We start from the raw sequence: 10,843 nt of genomic DNA, 5'->3' as shown, positions 1-10,843 counted from the left end.
AAACCTGTTATCATCGCAAAATTTTACTTTTGCAAGTCAAACTGACCTTTAAAAAAGAATTTGAAAATAACTCGTTTCTGTTTTAAAATGCGGGATAATTATGAAGAATAAGACTCGCCTGTCGGTGCAAGGTTCAACCATTCCTGGCGCCTTTACAAGGGGTAATCGAACCAAGGATCAAAAGTGTGCTTGGCTTTGCTCAACTTGTCTAAATCGTGTTGTATTTCCTAAATACACAAAGAATCAGGCATGCGCTATGGATTTCAGAAAACGCAGATTGAAAACATGATGTATGCTTCTGAGATTTAAAATACTTGGAAAATTCTTGGAAAATACAACACTTTGAAAATCATGAATCAGGATTGGGGGAGAGTTTCTGAAGAAAAGAAAATCAAGTTCTAAAGAAATACAAGTGTCTTGTGAAAATCAATTTCTAAGGAATTTCAAACAGCTTTGGAAAACTTGATTTCTCTGAATTCAGTCTTTGAAATTGAAGATATTATGACTTGGAAAATCGTGATTTGAAGTTGAAAAATATTTGAATTACCACTTGAAAGCTCAGAGTTTTGAGAAAATCATTGTCTGAATAAGGCTTGAAAATTTTTGAGAAAATCGATTTCTAAACTAGAATTGGAATTTGCAAATTGAATGAAATGAATGAATGTAGATTTGAAATACATTGTTTTGAAGAATTGAGAAAATCCTTTAGTATTTTGGAGAAATGCAGTGCATTTTAAAGTTAGCCTAAGAGTGTAGGTTGAATGTGGCTAATACGAAGATCACAAATCTGGGTTTCATTCGTATTCTGACTATGGCCATAAATACGAATTCCACCGAGTTTGTCAACTCCCTAAGAGCTTGTGCGTGTGCCATTCGTGTAGACCATGGTGGATTTGTAAAGAATATGCATGAATTGGCATATATCAGATATTGAAATTTGCAGAATTAAACTATATGCAATGCTTCCTATTCTAAGCAGAAAATGTAAATCTTATTCCAAATATTACATTTGATATTTACATTGAGTTGAATAAAGGAAAATAAAGAAAAATCTTCTTGAATGTTCCTGCAAAACAAGAAAAGCTTGTTAGTGAAGATATGTGTGATCATCGCAAAATTTTTCCTCTCTTGTGGTTTCTCTCTCTTCCTTCTCTTTTCCTTTTCCAACCTCTATTTTCCTCCTTTTTGAAGGGAAAAAAATAAAAGAGAGAAAAAGAAGAGAGAAGAGAAAAGAAAGGAATGGAAAAGAGAAGATGAACTCTTTTGCGGGGTTTCACTTGACCTTGATTTGAAAATATTTAGCAAATAACTCGCCTCCGTTTTGAAATATTTGCGGGAAGAATGGAAAGACGGGATTCGCTCGTCGGTACGAGGTTCGACCGTTCCTGACGCCTTTACCAGGGGTAATCGAACGAAGGATCAAATTTATGCCTTTTGCTTTGCCTAAATATCATCTAAGAATTTTATCCTAAGTCTAAATGCACAAAGAATCATGCTTGTGCAATGCAAAGATGTATGCTCTTTTCAGAAAAATGATTTTGGAAATCTCCAAATGTCCTGAGATGGACTTGATAATGGAGTGAAGAAATGATTGAATCTAACTTTAGAACTTGAGATAGATCAGAGGAGTTCTAAGTCTTTGAAGTAAATCGGAGTTGGGAGAATAAATCTTTGATTTTGAAAAAGAATGATTTGAAGGTGAAATGAAAGGAGATGAAATTTCAAAGTCAGGAATGGACTTCGAATTTAATCATGGATTTAGGAGAAAAAGATGAAATTTTGAAGTAATATTGAATTCGAATCTTAGAATGGATCTGAGAAAATCAAATGGTATTTAAAAATAGAAATGAATTTAGGAAGTTCGGATGAGATCTGAAAATGGAATTTGGATTTGAAATCTAGAACTGGGAGTGGAATTGGATCTCAAAAATGGATTTAAGATTTGAAACCTGAGATCCGATGTAGAATTGGGTTCTGGATCCTAAAATGGATTTGGATCTGAAATATGAGACCCAAAGTGGAATTGGATTCTGGACCCTAAAATGGATTTGGATCTGAAGTCTAAGATCCAATGTGGAATTGGATTCTGGATCCTAAAATGGAGTGGATCTGAAGTTGGGTTTAGGATCTGAGATTCAAAATAGAATTGGACTCTGGATCCTAAGATGGATTTTGGATCTGAAGTCTGAGATCCAGAGAGTGGAGATTTATACTTGGAAATCTGGATTCAAGTTGAGATTAGGATCTATCTTTGGAATTTTGATTTGAGGTTTTGAACTCTGAATATATAAATGAATTTCAAAGTCAAATTGGACTTTGAATTTGAAAGCTTGATTTTTGGAATTTAGAAGATGAATCAAGAATTTCCAAGTTTGAATTGAATTTAAAAAATGAAATTTAGAAATTGAATCTTGAATATACAACTGGATTTCAAAGTCAAATTAGACCTTGAATTTGAAGTTTTGATCAGAAGATGAATCAGAAATTTCAAAGTTTATTTTGAACTTTTGAAATTGAGTTTTTTTTGAGTTTTGGATATAAAAATGAATTTGGAATTTCAAAGTCAAATTGTACTTTGAAATCTGATTTGAATTGGAATTTTTGAATATAAAGTAAATTTGAAATCTCAAAGTTAAGTTGAACTTTAAGATTGAAATTGAAATAGGATTGAAAGTGAAAAGATGAATTGGATTTTACAAGAATTGAAGATTGATTGAAGAAGATATTTACATCACTTGGAGTTTTTTTTTTAAAGAAATTTTGAAAATATGATGCAGTTCTATCCTAAATGATGAATGAATTTGAAAAATTTTGAAATTGGATTTTGAAAAGCTATTTCATTCTTTAAATGGATTCAGAAGGAGATTGAAGATATAATACATCCCTGACTATGGTCATTGAATGTATTATATAATAACCACCTTTAAATTCAAGTGAAGAATAAAATACATTTTTGGTGCTTTTATAGAGTTTAAAATAAAATTAACTCTCAATATATCCTGACTATGGCCATTGGTATATATATTGAATTAATTTTAAATTAAACTCTAATAAAAGAGGAAAATAGTTAAAAATATGATGAATTTGAAAATGATCCAGTGTGGATCCAGTATTATTTTATAAAAGATAAAAATCACTAAGTCTTGTTTACATCCTGACTATGGCCATTGATGTAAATCATCAACTTAGGATTAGTTACCTCTTACGAAATGGTGCATGTGCCATTCGTGTTCCCATTTGTGAGAATTTGAGAGATAAAGGAAAAATGCATGAAAACAAGCAATTCATGATATATACAATGCTCATTCATTCTATCTAAAACAGGAAATGTAAATTTTCATTAAGATCTAACTATTACAATATACCAAAATTGAATTTACAACTCCCAATGATGATATCTTCCACATATTCCCTGCAAAACAATTGATTAATATGAAAAGAAAAGAGAGATTGCACAAATGATAACATGCTCATGTGCCAAGATATACATGATGGAAAGATGAGAAATGATATTAAACATGTATACATATATATATATATATATATGTATATCTATATGCATATATGTACAAATATATATATATATATATATATATATATATATATATATATATATATATGTATATAGGTGGAAATGTTAAATGTGAAGGGACTGCGGTGTTGATGAAGGATGATAGGTGTTGGGTGTTTCAGCAAGTGGGTGCTATTTGCTTCAGCAAGTAGATGCTATTGTGTTTCAGCAAGTAGGTGCTGTGTGAAGTGGTGTGCTTGATGAAAATGAGACAATGGGTTTGAAGATGAGATGACAGTATAGAGGCTGCTATAGGAATCACAGTGGGTGATTAGGTAGAATGTATATGGTGGATGTTGTATAAATTACAGCAAAAAGAAAATGGTTACTATATTGCTGGGGAGATATAGGTGCTGGAATGGAAATACTGCATAGGCTGCAGTAGGTCAGAAATGCCCAGGGGATGGCTGGGGTGAACAGGAAGGTATGCTTGTATAGATGATCAACCTACTGCGCAAATTACACAGGAGTTAAATGATACCTTCAATTGACCCCTGGTAATACAGCTACGTATGCCAACAATCAAAGAGACATAAGTTAACATATGCTATACATTTAATGCATGCGATTTATCATATATAACATGTCTAGAATGTAAAAAAATCCAACATAAACAACTCATTATTCAATGAATATGACAGTCCGGTCTTATACCTGATTTCCTAACAGAACCCTTTGTTGTATGATTTGTCATTCATAGCCTTAACGGCTAATCCAGTTCCTGATAGTAGTGTTAGATAACAAATGCTCTGTCAGGACTTCTATCTACTACCACATCTGTCACTTGTTTAAAACCCATAAGTAATTTCTCAAAGAGATCTTTTCAGGTTACCCAACGAATCTTCATCATTTTGACTAATGATAATGACAAAATAAAAAAAATGCTAGAAGCTGAATGATAGAATTGGTTCTTCTGCACATTCTAGAGGAGGGATGAATTACCTGAGCTCAATAATCAAGAGACCACAACTCCTTTCTTCTTTTTTTTTACCTAACATCTAACCAAGGGAGATGATACAAAAAAAAGGGGTTATAGTGTAAAACAGGATTACTGCTATGAATGTACAGGAAAGTGGTAGTAAACATGGAGGGGGTTGCTGGGCTGATATGAAGATCGGAAAAGAGGTGCTGACAGCAATGGGATGCAGCTGGAATTCACAGATAGCTGCAGGGAGCCGGTGATGCTGGGTTTGGAGGTGTTGTAAGGGTGATGAATGTAACTGCTGCAGTTACAACAACAAAGGGGATATGCTGGATATGTTATTGATGTAGTGGAATGAAAATGAAGTGCACAGGAAAATGTGCAGTGGTGGAGATGGAGGTGGGTGTGTTAGTGCTGCTGCAAATGGTAGCAGCATGATGGTGCTTGGAAATGAAGGGTTGTTAGTAGCATTTGGCTAACAAGCGCGTAGAGGTGGTTGGGCTAAATGAAGAAACGTACACATGATGTGCATTAATGAAATACATGTGCTTTGTGTGTTGCTTGTAGCAGAGATGGTGGTTTGTGATGCGCAGCACATAGGTGGGTCTGTGAAGGTGAATTGCTGGGGCCTTATGGTGTTGAAGTGATTAAGTGAAGTAGAGCTGTGCATATATTGTGCACGGTGGATGCCAGGTGATGTGCGATGATAGTGCTAATGCCAATGTAGTGGAGGTGAATGAGGGTGCTGGAGCTGTCATGCGCAGCCAGTAGGTGGGCATTGTTCTACTACAGTGGGTACCACCTTGCTGTAAGTGAATCATAACATAGGTGGGGCTATGGCAGGTGGTGCTATAGTAACATTTGCAGGAAAAGTATGTGGTGATACTGCAGGTTATAAAGAGGGCTGGAGCACTGGAAGTTGGTGGCAATGTGAATGGGTTGGGCATAACATTTAGCATTCATTGATCTGTTCATAAAGCTTTTAGTAACCTGTCCTAACATAACTAATATATCTCACTAACACCTTGACGCCATGCTTTGTCTTGACCTGCAGGTACCAACAAAAACGTTATGCAGAGGATGAGTTTAGATTAATACCTGAAACAGACACGTAGGTTGCCCATAATCGTGACAACTTGATTGCCCACTTAATTCTTGAAGGTGATTTTACAGAATCCAAAAGAGAAAAAAAGGGGGGTCAAAGTAATGAATTCTCCTCTTATCAACAACGAAATGACTACCTGCAACGACTTGGTTGTATGTAGCAGTCGATCTTTGCCCAAGTAACTCTAAAGATGGTTAAGAGTCATTTTCTACTGTGCAAATACCACACATGCTCAATAGATGGTTCAGCGATTAGAAGCCTCTATTATCGCAGAAATATCCTACTCACATCCAGCTCTTCTGTAAGCTCATAAAATGAATTGCTCCAAGGTAATCCAGGACTCCACATAAAATTCTCAGATTATATCAGATCATAAACTTATGATTGCAATAAACCCTAACACCATACTATGAAAAATAATATATGAAATGTACAGTGTACAGAAACTAATCCGGATGAATGATGATAAAGCCCAGAATACATATAAATGACTGCCAAACAAAATAAAAGAAAAATAAAATAAATAGATAAATGGAGAGTGAATGAATATAAATAGATAAAATATAATTTGATACATATGCTCTGAAAGGAAGGCAAGCCAACCATGAGAGCATCAACTGTCATTTCTTTTCAATAATTGGGAGAGAAATGTTATAGTTGAAGCATAGAAATGAGCAAACCTGGTATAGAATCAAGAGAGTCATTAGCTGCCTTACCTGTTTTCTTCTGATTATCATTAGATGTAATAGAATTTTGGTAATTATTTGGGTAAACGTGGTGGGTTAACAAGATGGCTCAATTTACAAGTTAAACTAAAGGTTTTATGGTCTATATTCACATCCATTTGCCCTGAGTCTTATTCAACTCCACCACCTGTGAACGAGGGAATTCAGCTCGTACATGATGCCATTCCATTTTTTTTGGAGATAAACAGCAAGGCCCAGATCACGGTTATAAAACCATGTGAGTCTTGGAAATATACTGGCGACTGGAATAAATCCAGAAGATGGAAAGTTTGGTCAAATTCTGGATCAATTCATTCCATGTCCTTCCACGATTATGAAGGTTTCTGGATTAAGTAGGCCACAAATGTATGAATGATCGGCTTCAATTTGAAGTCAATGGATCATTCGATTGAGAAGTTGAACGACGGATGGGGAATCGAAAATCAAAATGAGCTTAGAAATTTAAAAATACAGGTAAAGAGATAAAAAAAATGAAAGACATAACATCGGTTATAAACAGCCATTCGAAATGTGCGAAACAGGAAATTTATGGAAAGTTGCAAAAAAAATAAAATAAAATAAAATAAAAATAAAATAAAAATAAAATAAATACATAAAACAAATGTAGGAATATATTCATTTCGTTGGTTTTCGCATGATAGGGGGATTTGGTATTGCTACAAAACAATCCCAATCCTTCAGAGATGCGTTATTGGAGACTAAAATAAGGAAAATCGAAGATAAGATAAAAAAAAATGTAAAGAGGAAGGATTTAGGTGCTTACCACAATTTCGATGGAATGAAGACAGGTGACTTGGGCGATTGAGCAACAATTCTCCTTCTGCAATCCGGGTGAATGCTCAATGGCGCTCCTGGCTGATCGTAGATTGTAATGGAGGATATAAGAGGGTAAAGCAGGAGGGGTGAAGACGGATAGCAGTGGAGAGGCAGGAGACAGATGCTTCCGAAGGAAAGAGAAAGGGGAAGGGTGGGAAAACAGATCCCTCTCCCCTTTGCGTGCTCCTCTTTTAAAGAGTGAAAGGAGGATTCCAGAGAGGGAGGCTGTTGGAGATGGAAGGTCATCGATCAGAAGAGAGGCGATGGAGGGTGCGAACAGGAGTGGCCATTGCAATTTTTTCCAAATTTCCAAGAGGTGTCTCCTTTTCAGGTTTTTTCTAAAAAGTGGCTTTTGGTTTTCAAAAAGAAGGGTTTCTTTTGAGAAATTTTCTAAAAATAGTTTAAGATGAGGTTTTTAGTAAAGGTTAACTTCAAAAAGCTAGAAATTATTTATTTTTCTCGTAACTTTTTCCAATTTTTTTTTGGTTTTGTGTTATTTTTCTATTTTTTTGTATATTTGGAATAAAGATCTAAGATTGTACGAGAAAACAAAGATTAAACACTAATTTTTTTGTATTTTTCTGAGAAATATTTACAAAAGTGTTTTTCCGAGAATTTCAAACCATTTCGGGGAAATTTCTTCAGAAGAATGGGTTTGGACCCAGGTTTTGAGAAAAATATTTGAGTTTTGACACTCGAATCGAGAAATACAACATGATGGATCCAAACGGATATCGGATGGACTGTTCGAGCTATTTAAAAACTATTTTTGGTATTTTCTGCAATTTTAATTTAAAAGTTGGACAATGAGACTCAGATTTTGGATTTGGACAATGGATCCGGATCCGAAATCAATTTAAACATATAAAGTGAATTTAATTTCAGTAAAACTTGAGAAATGAACTGGAATTTAGATTTAAAAATGACTCAATTGCTCAGAAAATGATGTCAGGGGAAAAAGTGAATATTTAAAAGATTTTGAAAATTTTGGGGTGTTCACAATATGTCGGCTTTTCTAGATTTATCTAGCAATATCTGGAAATTGCTGGATTTATCTAGACATAAGCCTTTTTCCATGATTCCCTGAGATAAACATAATGAAATATAAAATAAAATGAAAGAAATAATAAAGATAAATAACTTTGAAATTCATAATTTTATGAAAAATGACAAAAATACCCCTGAAAACAAGACTATGGCCTTAAAATCAGGGTTTTCAGAAAGATATTTTATAAAATACAAATTTTTAAATTCAAATGAGAATAAATCAAACACAAAATGAAATGATATGATTAAAAATATAAAAATCAAAGTTTAGAATTTTGAAATTAAGGTCAAATAACCAAAATGCTCTTGATAGCAAGACTATGGCCTTTAAATCAGGGTTTTTAGAAAATATTTTGCTAAAAACTTTGGATTTAGGGTTTAAAAAGATCAAATAGCAGCTAAATTGAACATGAGGTGTCCTAGCATGATTCTAAACATGAAAAAAACCCTAAAAACATGAACTTATACCCTAAAAATTAGAAATATCATGAAAATCATGATTTTGGCAATGTTTTGGGATCCTGCGGGTACCCTATTTTGCAATTTAACTCATCCAAGCATCAAACCATATCCAAAATTAGTAAAAATCAACATATGAACTTCTTATAACCCTAAAATTGGATTGGAATAAGAAAAAAGATATTTTTGATATTATTTCAATTCAAAAATTGCATTAAAACCCTAAAATATGCTATTTTTAACCGTGGGCACGTGCCTATCATGGTGTCAGACCCGAATCAGAGCCAATTCAACATGAAAATCCTTGAAATTTTATAGATATAACAGACATAAAAACTGATATTTTCCTTTTTACAGATTGGAAAAATCATCTCCGGTTAGGGAGATATCATTTTGGCAATCTGTGCTTAAATTTAATGAATATAAAATTGATCAAAATAGGTACTTCCAGTTGCAAATACAGGGAAAATAGCAGACTTCATAAAAAATTTATGAGATTTCCGCAGTAAATAATAGACATGTAAATAATGAACTTCCTTGTTTACAGATCATGAATCAGATCTACAGTTAAGGATCTATGATCGCCACAATTTGAACTAGGGTTTTAATAAATCATAACAAGTTTTAAAGCATGGGTTTGACTATCTATCAAAAGAAAAAGCGTCCTAATCTGGTTAGAACTCTAGCATTTTGGCTAAAATGGAAGATTTTGAAAATCAGATGAGAAGGTTTTAAAAACAAATGAAGAACAAGAGTAACAAATGAAATCGGGATAGAGTCCTGATTCAATTAGGACTCTGAGAAAGAGTCCTGATTCGACTAGGACTCTAGAATTTTGGCCAAAAACAAAGGATTTTGATAGGTTTTCTCAAAAACACGTAAAAAGTGTAGTAAAAAGTAGAGTTCTGATCCGACTAGGACTCTGGAAAAGAGTCCTGATTAGACTGAGATTCTGAAATTTTTTGCCAAAAATGACAAGAATGGGCAAGGGATATGACTACATTTGGTTTGAAATCAGAATGGAGTTTTGAAAAGATTCAAAAAGATGAAAATACAGAGTCCTGATCCAACTAGAACTCTGAAATTTTTAAGATTTTTGATAAATAAAGGAATCCAAAAGCGACACCACCTAATTGGGTCTCATCTGAGAATTGAAATCAATTGAAATTGAGTTTAAAATGAATCCAGATTATTTTCTGAGAAAAACACTTCAAAATATAAGATCATAGAGGTTGACAAATGGTAGAATGTCGATTCAAACCCAGGTTTTAAAATTGACTTTGAAAGAAAAGTTTTAAAAGCTCGAATTTGGATTTAATATTTTGAAAACAGGAGTTCTGGATCTCGATAATGAGATGAAATAACATGCAATGATATGCAATGCAATGAAATGATATGTTGAATGCATGCAGTGATATGCAATGACACATGAAATATAAACATTGGATGAGGGTGAAAATTTGGGGTGTTTACACTCTCCTTCCCATTCTCCTTTTGAGGTCGTGTGTGAAGTGTGAGTGCTTTCAAGTGAAGGGAGCATCCAAACTTCTTAGCATCCCATTGTTTCTACGTCACCTTCACCATCCGAACATCCAAAGTGAAGTCTCAACTTCACATTTTCGTTTTCTTGGAGAAAAATGTGTGAAGCATGAAGCCAAGGGTGCCGGTGGCATCTATGGTATGCACGGCCTTTGGCGGATTAGAAACCATGTTATTATTGAAACGTGATTGCTCATTTCCCTCTTGCCTCTCATTTTGCAGCTTGTTTATGTTCATGTAAAACTTCCCCTTGTGTGTATACTCTTGCAGGGTTTTGCATCATTTAGTAGTTCAGCCAATGCTTGTGGTTTGTCTCCATTAATTCTTTTTTTTTGTGGGGTGCCCACATTCCAATCAAAATCCCCTTTGTTATCTTCCAAATTCTTGCATGCATAGATGCATTTTTTTTGTTTGCATGTCGGGTCCCCAGTCCCTCTTACGGTCATGAGGTGGATGGGACCTCTTTGAACCTACGTGGTGGCTGGAGCACCGGACTTGGCACGAAGATAGCTCAGTCCCGCCATGCCCCCTTTTACAATCTCTCTCATTTTGTGCAAATCCCCACTCCAGAGTTTTGTTTTTCCTTCTTTATATTTTTGTTTTCCTTTTTTTTTTTGGGTGTTCGGTTGGTCTGTCCT

Source organism: Nuphar pumila, chromosome 12, assembly GCF_984573655.1.
Source record: "Nuphar pumila chromosome 12, dmNupPumi1.hap1.1, whole genome shotgun sequence".
Classification (NCBI taxonomy): Eukaryota; Viridiplantae; Streptophyta; class Magnoliopsida; order Nymphaeales; family Nymphaeaceae; genus Nuphar; species Nuphar pumila.
The sequence above is the reverse complement of the archived record's forward strand: the minus strand, read 5'-3'. Positions refer to the sequence as shown.